The 14,106-nt window shown below is 41.6% G+C and overlaps 1 pseudogene; it reads right to left on the reverse strand.

Annotated features, from left to right (window-relative positions):
• Positions 1–2,612: 2,612 nt before the first annotated feature.
• LOC146583945 (cadherin-related family member 5-like) lies at positions 2,613–13,870 on the reverse strand (annotated as a pseudogene).
• Positions 13,871–14,106: the final 236 nt, after the last annotated feature.

Genomic DNA, 14,106 nt, shown 5'->3' on the forward strand with positions numbered 1-14,106 from the left:
GGAATGTTCAGTTGTTCTTGATTGTGTCATTGCTTGACTGTTGTGTCTCAGTCGGAGGTTTTGGCCAGTGTCTCCCATGCTGCGTCACGTTTATATTGCAAGGTAAGATGTCCAAAGAGCCGCAGCCGAGAATTAACTGGACTTAGCCCAAAACTAGAATGAATGCATTTTAGTTTTGTAGCTCTAACACCATCAAAGCTTCTATAGCTGCAAAATGAATGGTCTGTTTTATGATAATGATTATACATTCAAACTTATAGTTGCTGATGGATTCAGTATGAATTCAGTCAATGAAGACAGAATGAATTACCAATGACATAAAAGGGTTTGTTGACTACCACTTATACCTCTGTATAAATGGTGCCTTTTAGAAAGTGGAGCCAGTCACTTTACGATAATGAAAATGGTTTATTAGTAATACTTTGTGATTTGCTTTTGTAGTTTGTACCATGATTTCTAATGCTAATGACAATATAACCTGAAGTGACTCTTATACCACCTGAAAGCCTGTTTATTTGTTGCCACATTTGTACAGAAAGTGCATTTGTGGGTTGAGCAGCAGAGTTCAGTATGTGGGTTGTGCCCATGAAAAACTTGCTAAATCTTCTCTTCCAATGCCAAACAAATTATTCTGCTGACTGATGTTTGATGTTGTGTAATGAATTGGATGACTGAAGTGTGAAGAGACAAGACATATTTGCAATTTAGGAAGCAGGGGCCTCAGTAACATGTGGAAGCACCATACACAACCACAACAGCCGGTCACTTTCCTTCTCATGCGGGTCATTAGCTTGGTCACCACTGCTGTGGGATGAGATCGCATTCTTCAAGTTACATTTGTTGCAAGTCAGCCAATGTCAAATTGTTTTTCAGCATGAAAAACAAGTTGATCTCACAAGTGTTCAGTGGGTTGAAGTCAGGACTGCAGGCAGGCCATCCTCAACAAATCCACTCAAATTCTGGAGGCAGTCTCTCTGTGATCTCGGAGGATAGAGTTAGCTACTTGGCTGTGGAGATAAGGGAATGCCAGCTGTTTCAGGATCTCATCTCGATATCTCTGCATCCAATGATGACATTTTTCCAGTGAGGATAATACCGCCCCACAACATAACAACGCCTCCACCAAAAGCAGTCAGCATAGCATTCTCCATGCACACTTCGACCTAAGTGTTATAGGAAGAATCTGGACTCACTGCTGAATATAACTCTACATCTTCAGGTTCCAGTGCACAAGTTGCCAAAATCAACTCGAATAGGTCTGATGGTGAAGAGCAGATATTAAAGCCCTATGCAGCAGGAGATGCATTTCTGTATTTTCTGTAGAAGACCACTTCCTACGTGCTGACAGGGCGAGGAAACAGTTTTCTTGCGGTGTCGTCTTCTTGGAACGCACACATAGCAGCTTTTCTTTGACATCCCCTGTTATATGGAACTTGGCCTTCAATTTGGAGATTGTACTTGGACTTACTCAAAATAATGCTGCAGCTTGTTTTGCGGAACACCAGATTGAAGTTGCCCTATGGTATGGGTCCTATTCAGATCAGTCAAATGTGGCTTAAGTGACACTAACTGACCCTGGCAGCCGGGTCCATGGTGCTGCAGATCACCACCAACTGAGCACCTAGGGCAGCAGAAGCTCAAAACAAGAGTCAATAATAGAAAAGGCTGTTTGGCATTGGGAGAGAGGATTTGGCAAGTTTTTCTTGAGTGCACCCCAGTAAACTCAAATCTGCTGCACAACTCACAGAAGCAGTTTCCTAACAAATATGGCACCATTTGTTAGGAAATAAACAGGCTTTCTAAAGGTATAAGATTTACTTTACAACAAATACATTTGAAAACAAAAATGTGTCTTTTTGTGATAAGCTTAGTTAACAGTTTGAAAACTGAAGTTTTTGGCCTGTGGAGGTGGTGTTCCCTCACAAAAGTTCAGTGGGGCAAGAAACTCAAAGAGTCAGAACAGATTATTTGGATTGGCGGGTCCATATAGGAGGTTTCTATGAGTCCAAAGAGGGTCTGATGTTTTTTAATGATGATGTCTTTAAAAAAGAAATTAATTTCTCAGGTAAACGTTGGAAAGGTTTCCTTAAAAACCTTTCCAACGTTTAGAAGGGGAAAACGTTGCTCTTTGATCATCTGTTCGGTGCTGTGTTGCTACATTTATATGCAAACTGTTACACACCGCACAGACTGTAAAGCATCGGATCTCAACCTCGCCTAGTGAAACACTGACTGCTCGTGTTTTTTGCCCCGCTGGACTTGAGGTCATGCTGGCACTGTGATCTCTACAATTCCTGTAATGGGGACTGTAATAGTCTAATGGGCACAATTATAAACCAAAAATGTGTTAGTGTTATTGGAAGACCTTATCTCATCTTTAATACTTGGCCCACACTGGTTCCAAGTGTATGTTTGGTATCCAGTTAATTCCGCTGGAACTGTAGTGTAGTATACTCACAGTAGAAGACAAATACTTCTGGATGCTTGAGTCAGTTCTTTGAGGTTGGGCAGTAGTCCACAGATGTTAAGCGTGCCATTGTCCACTGCTGAGACTTTGACTGTAGGCATCCACTAAAGCAAACAGCATTCTGCTCAGTCCTTTCAGACTCCAGTTTGACCTCTGACCTCTACTGTCAGTGCTCCCGCTCCTGGCTTCCTTCCTGTTTTTCTGAACTAGCGTTCTCTGGGTACTGTTCGTTGGTCTCCTGCCCATCATCAGCCTCTCTTAAAGGGGCTGCCGGGTCTCTGACAACACTTTCCATCTCTACCTCCCCCTCCAGCTCCTCCTCTGTCTCCTCCTCCACCCGGCCCACCGTGTCTGGGATGATCTCCACCTCAATGTCTGACGAATCTTCACTCTCCTTGAACCACACAGTCTTCTGGCCCTCCTTCCTCCGCTGCTTGGTCAGGATTGACCTTGCACTATATTCATCCTCATCTTCTCTGCCCCTCCTGGAGGGTCTCACTGAGGGACTCCCCTTAGGGATGTGGTTAGTATAGATGCCACATGAAGAACAGTGGTGGCTCCGCCTCTCTAGGGGTATGACGCGGCCCCGGGCCTGGGGGGAAGGTGCTCCTTCTGGGGAGAACATTGTTCCAGCGTCTGGCTCCCCGACGGCTCAGGTCCCCCTCATTCTGGAAGCCATCATTGGTGTACTGCAGGGAGTCTCTGTGGCCACTTCGGGGCTGGCCGGACTGCAAACATGGCTCAGGCACTACAGTCAGGAGAGAGGTTCCTCATTAATAAAGCAGTTAATGCATGAGGTACTGCCAATGCACTACCTTCAGTCTGTCTCTGAATCTAAACATGGAGGTGTCTATTTATACTTTATCATATAGCCAATAAAGGCTTCGTAGGCTTTCACTTGATCTATGAATAAGTCGGCCAAGCAGAAATGCAGTTTATCTAGTCTCCAATAATGAATTCCATGTTATTATATTACATATGTACAAAAATAACCACTATTTACTTTAATAGTGTAATGTGCAGTAACAATGTTACCACTTTTAAAAGCTTAGTTTCAGGCTGAGCCAAATTCTTTCTTTGTCACAGTCACAAATTATCCAAAATGTTTGTGTTTCAGTTTTGCTGAATGAAATCCTGGTATTTTATAAGAAACTACATATTCAGTTGAAACGACTGTACGGGTGGTTAATGAGTCAGCCAGTTTGCTAATGTCTGAAAACCAAACTCACTCTCATCTGAGAAGCAGTTGGTTCAAATCATTATAAAAAACCCAGAAGCCACTAAGTCATAGGACCTACACTGGCTACACCAACTGTTTTTTACCTTATCATTGACTGAGACACTGCCATCCAAGAAAGAAGATCCTGCTTCAACATCTTCAATCTTGACTAAAGTTTGTAATTGACTACACTGACAAAGAAAATATGTTTTAGAGGGAAAATAGAGTTGTTTTACTGCAATTAGGAAAGGAGAGACCTGCAATGCAAAGAAAACTGTAACGACTGTTAAACATGGTGAAGGCAGCATCGGGCTCTGAGGCCAGTTTGCTGTCAGTAGAACTGGTATATTTTAGGTGGACTAGCACACAATTCATCAGCATAGCCTCAAACCATCTGTTGAAACTTACTTGAAACTCACATCACAAGCCTTTGAAATGTATTTGGACTTTTTTTAAAATCAGCTCCTATAGTAACCACTCCACCTGACAGTTAAATATCTGATGAAAATTTTACCCAAAGCTTGTTGTCAAGGTTGATTCTTGCTAAGGGAATTTTTTTACAGTATATGTATACTGCAAATGTTAACTTTGACACTTTGTTTACTTTAGAAAACAATAAATCATTTGTATGATGTGTGCTGTGAGATCAGAAAGAAGGAAAGACTGAAAGCCTGATATTGTCTGTTACACTCATTTACATGATGTCCAAGATGGAAAGCAGTGAGGAAGGATTAAAGATTTGTAAACTTATCATCTTTTCACCGGTTTAAAATATTTCCATTGCCAAACCGACTAACCTCACATAGTTTGTCCACACCCGTATTTCCCTTCCACAAGTGGGAAACTAAGAAGCCAATAACAATCAGGCAAAGGATCAGCAGAGCTGCCATGATCAAGCCCAGAAGCGCCATGTCACCTGGACGATAGCCGATGTTTGAGGGAGATGGGCTGGCTAAATCTGCACAGGAAGAAAAGCAAAGGACTTAAGGTTAAAGGAATGATTATTATTAAAGCTATGATTTCCTTTAACTTTGATTAAAAATGAACAATTAACACAGTGCCCATTTTGAATTTCACTGAAATGTTCAGGAGGAACCAAATGGGCTCCCAGCCTCAGTATGAAGTAATATTTCTGGCTTACATTTGACTTTGTTTTACAATATTACAAATAAAGAATAACAGCAAGCCCTTTAATTTTGAAGAATAAACAGTTTTGTGTTCCCTCCTTGAGAGGTAATATTTGAAATCATTAGTATAAAAACTGTTTTTTTTTTATAAAGATTTAGTAATGTTTTTAGTGATTTCGTTTTTACTGATATGACATGAAATTAGAAACAGGAGAAATAAGGTGAAAGTTTTTCCAGTCCGAAGTCTCACCAGGTATGACCTGAACTGAGAGGGCTGCAGTTCCAAACTCCCCTGTTGTCACATCCACTGCTCGGAGCTGCAGACAGTAAAAGTTTAACAGCTTACAAAGTGTCAAGAACCAGGAAGTCTTTGCTCTCATTGTGCCATGACGTTTTAAAAAGTCACCTGAAGAGCGAAGGACTCTGTCTTCACAACTCTTTTCAGTATCACGAAACCATCAGAGGTCACATTGACGTAGCTGCTGTACTGAACCTCGTATTTGACATCTGGATTCACACCCTGACAAACAAAGATTTTATCTTGTTAGTTTAGCATTAGTTGTGCATTTAAAGCTGCTTTAAGTGATTTCTAACCAGCAGGAGGTAGAAAATAATGACCAGCAACAGCTTGCACAATAAACGTAATTGTGATCGCGTACCTTTTTAACTGTACAGGGGTTAATCAAAATAAACACCTGCACATTTTTACAAGTACTCTAGTACTCCTGTACATTTAAATCTGTATAATCTACTACACTAGAAACAGATTTAGTATGTTCTTCCTGTAAGCGGTTCTTTCAGCCAGGGTTAAATAAGAGCAAGAACTTTAAGTTATTCTTCTCTGTATGACTTTATCAGGCTCTGACATGGTTGTGGAGGAATTTTGCCCCACTTTTCTCTACTTGTTGTTTCAGGTCACTGAGGCTTTAATTTCACACAGTGCTCTTAAGGTCCTGCTGAATTCCAATCAGCTAAAAGTCCGGCCTGGAATGTGGCACTGCAACACCTCGATTCTTCCATGTTCAGCCATTCTGTTGTCCTGTTACATGACCTAGACTGTAGTCTAATATATAGCTGTTCTATTATTATTACACGCTTTATGCTTGGGATGAAATTACCGGCACTTTGGGTTAGCATCCACCTGAATGGCCCAGACCAGCAAAATGCCAAAACAAATGATTTCCTCGTAGCACGTGTACCTGACAGTCGGTCGGTCTCTACAACCCTTCCATGTGTAAATCAGCAGCATCCATAGCTGACCTTTTCAGTTAACTCAGTAGGGTGTTACTAATGGTTTTGCTTATTGTAGCTACAACCAGCCAAACATCAGGGTTAGGCTTATAACATATACTATAATATTTAGCTTTGATTTCAAAGAGCGCTCACACTGGCGAAGTCTTCGTCCCGTGCTCGGACCCTGAAGGGTCGGTTGGTGTTTCGGTCTCGGAGGATCATGGTCTCAGGCACAGAGTTGCTGTAGATAAATCCTTCATATCGCTCCCTTTCAAAACGAGGAGGACTCCTGCTCTTCTTCATCACATCAATGGTAACCTGTGTCACTGCAAACTGATCTCTGTTGGTCACCTGTGATGCCTGATAGTAAAACCAAATATCTAATTCCTGAAAATCTGTATTTTCTTTATATATATAAATGTATATAATATTTGTTTTACCAGGATAGTGAGAGTTATTGGACCAACAATATCAGCAGCTTTGGTCATTGTGATGTTCCCCGTTTCTTCATCAATCTGAAATATATTTCCTTCGTTTCCTACAGATAAAGGAAAAAAAACACATAAAGACAAATAAGAGCATTTTCTTTATGCTGCCCTACAAACCAGCAGAATAAGCTTACTTTATTATTTAACCACGACCTGAATCTGACTTATTGAAATTCGACCTCATTAACAGAATGGTGCCATGAGAGCGTGTACAAAAACAAACTAAGCAGCAGTGATTGCAAAGTGGGTGCAATCACTTGGTCGTTGCTAGCCTCTAAATGGCACCAGGTAACGATGATTTACTTATTTTTTTCTTCTGAGCTTCTTATATCACACGATTAGATGAACAATTAAAAATAAATGGAAAGGATTAAAAGCATTTTTGATAACTACTTTTAGTAGTAGAGCCTTCAAACTTCTATCAGTTCAATTCAATTCAATTTTATTCATACAGCGCCAAATCACAACAACAGTCGCCTCAAGGTTCTTTATATTGTAAGGTAGACCCTACAATAATACATACAGATGATACCAAGTAAGACTGGTTTCTGAGTTTTACACAAGGCTAAGCATCAGGCTTTCAAATGAATTAAAAGTCTGTCTGGGTCTTTGGTTGATTAATAGGCTGGTGTGAAAAATTGCTGCCACACCGCCCCCTCGGCCTGTGCTTCGAGGTTTCTGGTAGTTAGAATGACTCGGGGATGTTGATTCATTTAAACTAACATAATCATCCTGCTGCAACCAGGTTTCTGTAAGGCAGAGTAAATTGATTTGTTGATCAATTATTAAGTTTAATAATCCACATTTCACTGTTTTACTCTTTGGTTCAGATGTGGATACTGTATTGTTCTTTCTTTGTGATTGTTTATGTTTAAGTTGTTTGTTGCTGGTTTTTAGTTTGTTTTTTGTCTGTTTGGAAGCTGACACAGTCTCTATGGAGATGGGTTTTGGGGGGGGGGGGGGGGGGGGTAGCAGGAGGAGAGAAGCTGCAGAGAGGCGTGTAAGACTGTCTGTCTATATGTGATAATCAGTTTAATAAGCACACCAAACTGAAACTGTTGAGTGTAAAACTCGGGTCCTCCAAAGGTTTTTTATCCGACCTCGTAATATTCTGTAGCTGATCTGCTCGCTCTTGTTCTTGTCTCCATCCTTGGCAAACACAGGTCCAGGTTCCAGCACCAGCGGGCCTTCCTGAAGGTGAAAATCAGTATGTATTCATTTCAATTCAATTCAATTCAATTTTATTTATATAGCGCCAAATCACAACAAAAGTCACCTCAAGGCACTTCATAGATACAGAGAAAAACCCAAAAACCCAACAATCATATGACCCCCTATGAGCAAGCACTTTGGCGACAGTGGGAAGGAAAAACTCCCTTTTAACAGGAAGAAACCTCCAGCAGAACCAGGCTCAGGGAGGGGCGGGGCCATCTGCTGCGACCGGTTAGCTGTTATCGTGTGTCCTCCACACTGATTGATTTCACAAGTCATTACCGTTAATATTGCTATCACTGAATAAATACTGGCAAACACAACATGTAAAAATCACCAAAATTTGGATCGTCCCCATGTCATTGGATCTCGTTGCAGGTTTTAGCCTGTAATGTTTGGCCCTACAGTGGAACCTGAGCAAGTGTCCTCCCTCACAGATAAACCAGTGCTGAGGTTTCCCTGAAAGGCTGAGATGTCATGATGCTGGTATCTTAGGATCACTATGATCACCAACACACGCAAGCACTGCTCTGATGATAATTTTATTACCCTGAAATTTTCTTTGCACACCTGTGTGGTGTTTTGGTGCCCAGCACAGAAGTGCACACCTGCCATGGTCTGTCAAATAAAGCAGCTCGAAGCTGATAGTTCTTATTTCATAGAAACTGTGTGACAGACTGCTGCCGCTGCAGTGATGAACATCAGAACGAACCCTCAGAGCTTCGATGGAAACATTTCTGAAAATGTTTAATCATTTACATTATTCACTCCCCAGATAACAAATGTATTTAAAACAGCATGAAGGTTATTGTGACCCTCAAATGTCTGTGCAGCGTACAGACTTAAGACACTTTGTCCTGTTTCCTGTGTATTTGATTTTTCTGTGTAGCAGCTAAAGTAACAGTGTTTGCCTGGATGTGCACACTCTTTGTCCAAAGTAGCACAGACTGGTATACATTTCATATAGTCGTAAAACTGTACTTGGTTAAATAAAGAATATGTTTTATACAGAAAACCAGTTTTTTAGATGATAAATGTGTTTTCATGACATCATATCAAATATGAACTTCCCCTGTATAATAAGGTTTTTAACCTTTTTTCTGTATGAGCTAGAATAGCACGATGGCTCTTGCATAATTAAAATAAGGCCCAGAGATGTCAGCCATGTGAGCGACTTCCTGTTCAGGTGAAGCGCATTTCTTTTCTTGCTGTGATGTAAACGCCAGAGTCAGACCCCACCTGTTTCTCTGTGAGGTTGACTTTGCCTCTGTAGCCGCTGCTCACACACAGTTTAGCATTTCCTAAGTTTGTCCTCGTGCATGGCTGAAACCACGGGGGCCGGTTGTCCACATCCTTCACACGCACTGTGATGGTGGCCACAGAGGTGAAGAAGGGCTTGTTGGAAGCTGAACCGTTGAACGTATCCTGTAAGAAGCAGACTTCAGACTGGTTTTTACAGAAAAAGCAGAGCCTTGCAGGATGTTTTCATAAGTCATTACTGTACCTGCACGTGTAAGACCAGCGAGATCTTTTGTACAACATCGTAGTCCAGGATGGTTTTCACAAGAATCTTTGGAGTATTGACGTTTTCCAAGCGGAAATACTTGTCCTGAGGAAAACCGACAGAGACAGATCAGCTGATCTCACTTGGATTTTGTGGCCTGAAGCCTGAACAAAGGCTATGCTCAAAGGTCCATCAGGGGTTAGCAATTGAGGGAACCTTTACACTTTTCTTCCCGTTGTTAATAATGAAGCTTTAGTCATAGACATAATTTTGTCCAAGAGAAGTTGATTCATGTGGAGCCTGGGCCTCACAGATCAGTGTGATGTAAACAAATAGCAGATGCATGTATTCCATTCATTTGTCTAAATGCGTCCGAACTTCATCATAGTCATTTGGACATAGTTTGTCTTGTCTTACTGTTGTTGTCTCCAAGCGATAATACAGCGGCTGTGAATCAACATCTGTGGCTTCTATCAGACCAATACTGGAGTTGACCGGAATGAGCTGCAGGACATAAAATGGTTCAAAGAGGAAACACAAACACATGTTGTTCTACAAGCATGAAAGAGCAGTGCAGCCCACCTCATTCACATCCAGCACATAGTGGTTCTGAGCAAAGTTGGGGGGGTTATCGTTCACGTTTTCAACCAAAACCTCGACGGACTCGTTCACCTTGAGGAGAGAGAATCAGCTCAGCTTCAGTCAACAGTGAGAACACAACAACACATCGAGGCACTGCTCCTAACAACACAACGACACAACAGCACTCAAGCCTTATAAACATGCTCTGTGGGCGGAGTGAAACTAGGAGACAGATTTAGAGTGTGACACGCATTTTCTGTTTAACTTGTTATATAATAATACAATATAATTTTTACATTTATAGACACAACTTACAGCAATGATAAACATTTTTAAAAAGTAAAAAATAACTGTTCATTTCCATTTTTATATTCATCTAGTTTTTCTTGCCAAAGTCACACGGGGTGACTGGTGATGGGGCAAAAAGAGCCGGTGCAGCTCTGGAGCTGAAGAACCCTGACAGGTGGAGTCCCTTACATGAGAACATAATGTTGGCATTAGGCGTGTACAGGTGACCTGATGTCTTGACTTTCAGATTCATTTCCCCCAGACTCGGTTCATTTGCTGACTTCTGTCTGTTTTTAATGTGATGACTCTTACTCACAGATCTAGAGCCAGCTCTGCTGCACTTTATCCACACCATCAGAGTCGCGCTGGGCAATGACTAATAAAGAAACAAAAACAGATACATGGGACGCGCCTACTGCAGGAATATTCTGAAATATTATTAGCTGTAAAAGAATACAAATAAATGTTCATAATGATATCATTACAGTACATGCTCATATAACCTAGGTCAGGGTCGAACTCCAGGCCTCGAGGATCGGTGTCCTGCAGGGTTTAGATCTCACCCTGGGTCAATACACCTGAATCAAATGATTAGTTCATTACCAGGCCTCTGGAACTTCAAGACATGCTGAGGATGTCATTTAGCCATTTGAATCCGCTGTGTTGGATCAAGGACACATCTAAAACCTGCAGGACACCGGCCGCCGAGGCCTGGAGTTCGACACCTGTGACCTAGGTAGTCCTGAAAACACTTTATAAACTTTCTGCATACCACATTCTAATATCCAATTCCAAAAACTGATCACATATCTCTTATATACATTATTTGTGTTCCATACATCACCTCATAGTCCAGGCCTTTCTTTACCATGAGGGCGTTTCCTTTCAGGTAGAATAAATCTTCAGGGTTCACCGTCACTGTCAGAGTCACATCACTGTTGGAGCTGATTTTGGCCACCTGGACGTCAGCCGTGTTGTTTTCTTGACACTGGTATGGGGCCAGGGGGCACTGTGCAAACTGGGAGAGCATAGGTGACAGAAACATGTGCAGTGATTGAGGTTTTACAGCAGCAAAATGGTCCATGGCCTGTATTTGTATAGCACTTCACACAACCTGTCCTCCACACATTCACACACTGGTGATGGCAAGCTATATTGTAGCCCTGGGGCGCACTGACAGAGGCAAGGCTGCCGGACACTGGCGCCACCAGTAGGCAAAGGGTGAAGTGTCTTGCCCAAGGACACAACGACTGAGACTGTCCAAGCCGGGGCTCGAACTTGCAACCTTCCAATTACAAGGCGAACTCCCAACTCTTGAGCCACGATCGCCCAACACACAGAGAGAGCTCAGGAGGCTATGCTGTGGCTTCATCACTCCCTGCTAATGTGTCCCTGCTAAAGTCTGCAGATCACAGACACAGACGTGTATATGATACAGTCACCTGATGGACTTTACTCTAAAATAAATTAAGCTTTTGCCAGCACCCATTGTTTTCTGAGATGGTAAACCTCGGTTTATTTGCACTTTAATGTCAAAGGTTAATCATCAACTCGTAGAATACAAGCACTTCCTCTTTGATCAGTTGCTCCTTTTATGAGTCACCACAGCAGCTCATCTGCCTCCATCATGTCTTAAATCCTCTTCTGTCCTCCTTCACTGCATCTTTTAACCTTCCCTGTGGTCTTCTTCTCTTTGCCTTCACCATCATTTGTCCACCATATCCACTATCCCTCCTCTTCACATGTAAAACCATCTTTGCTTCTTAAACTTTGTCTCCAGATTTCTGGACACTCCTCTTCAGCCACTCCACCCTGCCTGCACTCTTTTTCACCTCTCTCGAGCCACTAGTCGCAGCTTCACTTTTCAACCTTCCCTCTTATTCAGACACATGCATGTGTGTAGAATACACACACACACACACACACACACACACACACACGACTGGCTTGCACACCGGGGGCTTAGGATTGTGTTTTGTTTAAGCCACATGCTAAAATATGCACATTTTCAGAAAATATAGAACATTTTCTTACTTGTGTTATTCGTTTAAGGCCTGATAGCTTTTCTGTGAAAACCTTTTATATCTGGGTGGTCCATATTTGTTAAAATTCCCCACAAAAGCGGCAGACATCAACCTCATCCTAAACTTATAGATGCCACTGATGAGCTTGTGGATGTTAAGAGGTTAAATTACAGGAAATACTTCTAGTAATGACGATTCTGAACATTTAGAAGTATTGAGATGTAAATTATATCAGTAAGGAAGCTGACTAAATATTCACTGATAATTTATGGGACAGGGGTGGGATTAAATAAGTGTATACTTCTTCCCACTCCCTTTCAACATGTAAATTAATCAGAATGTTTTTTTGTATGTAATTTGTATAGTATATTTTTTTTTTCTCTCATTTCTTTTCTAAATGTACTTGTATATTGTTCACATGTTGAAATAAATTACCAATCAGTCAATCAATCAATAGTTCTAAATACAGTAAATATAGAAATATTAAAACCCCAGTTCTGGAAAAGGCTGGAGCACTGTGAAAACGTCCTAACGTTAGCTCGTTTACTCGGTAACAGTTCCAGAGATCATTGTCTGCTGTCTGCTCTCTTCAAGCCGGGACAAAGCCTTGCATGTTTCAGCAACACAATGCTAAACCTCATATTGTAGCTGTTATAATAGCATGGCATTGCAGTAGAAGAGTCTGAAGTGGCCCGCTTGCAGTTCAGACCTTTCACCAACTGAAAACCTCTGTCCCAAAAGTTCAGCAGTTCATATCCTAATTTCCTCACGTTTCAGGAACAGCGTTAAAAGAAGAGGAGATGCTGCACAGAGACAAACATAGCCCGGGCCCACAGGTTTTGTGACGTGTTGCTGTCATAAAATTCAAATTTACCTTTTTTTACATTTTGTCATTTGAAACATTTGGTTTTCTCTGTTCTACTGTGAATGATGTATTGGTCTCTGAGATTTGTAAATCATTACATTCTGTTTTTATTTATCTGTAACTCACACAGCATCCAAGCTTTTTGGGATAAAAATCTTAAATCAATGTAAAAACTGAGAAAAAATGTTTTACATTAACCCTAGGGATCAAATGTTCACAGCTACATTAGTAGCTCCTGTGATGGTTCACATCATACTGTGATAATACGATCTGTGAACAAAACAATGTTATTACCAAAAATAGTGGTTAGTTACATCAGGAACTGTACAGCATGTACAAAATATATCTAACAAATGAAATCAGTCCTGAGCATGGCATTGGTTGGTTTCCACCTTAAGATTCGCCCATGATGTGACCGTATCACTTGGCCTAAGGATTTGTGTGCCTGGCACTTTGATCATATATTATTCCTGAACTCTTCCTTCTCTTTAGTTTTGAGATTTTTTTTCAACATACGGCACAAAAACACAGTTAGCCGGACCCCTTCAGGCCTCTCAATAAAGAAACAAGAAAATATGCACTTCTCTTTTTTAGGTGTGAGTTTGAGAGGACACAAAAAGGGTGACGATCTCTTCTTCAAGGATGAAAAACTGCCCCCACACACATTCTGTCCACAGATTATCATCCACAGGTCCTCATCCAGCCCCACATCACCGCCCTTCACAGAAAACAAAGCTCCACTCACTTCTTTGAGCCAGACAAAGGTTATAAAGGCAGACTGCAATGAAGCATCCAAGGACAACGTCTACAGGTTTGCGCTTCGATTTCAGTTCCATGTCCTGATTTCAGCAGCAGCAACAAATGAAGTCCCGAGGAGGATGAGGAGCCCCGTGGTACCAGCTGGTACTCGTCAGCATAATGCCCCGTTTGTGCTGCTCCGAGAGTGGGAGTAGACTACAGTCGCAATGTTTGTGACTTCATCTTACGGGCACATATTGCATTAAGCGCCTGCCAGCAGAGGACTCGCAGCCTCCCACTAAAATACTTGCATCTCTTTTAGCTGGACTGGTCATTCTGTACTGGTGCCCCTGTTTTTT

The sequence above is a fragment of the Mchenga conophoros genome, linkage group LG1 (assembly GCF_057382185.1).
Source record: "Mchenga conophoros isolate Kocher_MC1m ecotype Shallow Benthic linkage group LG1, M_conophoros_male_GT1.1, whole genome shotgun sequence".
Classification (NCBI taxonomy): Eukaryota; Metazoa; Chordata; class Actinopteri; order Cichliformes; family Cichlidae; genus Mchenga; species Mchenga conophoros.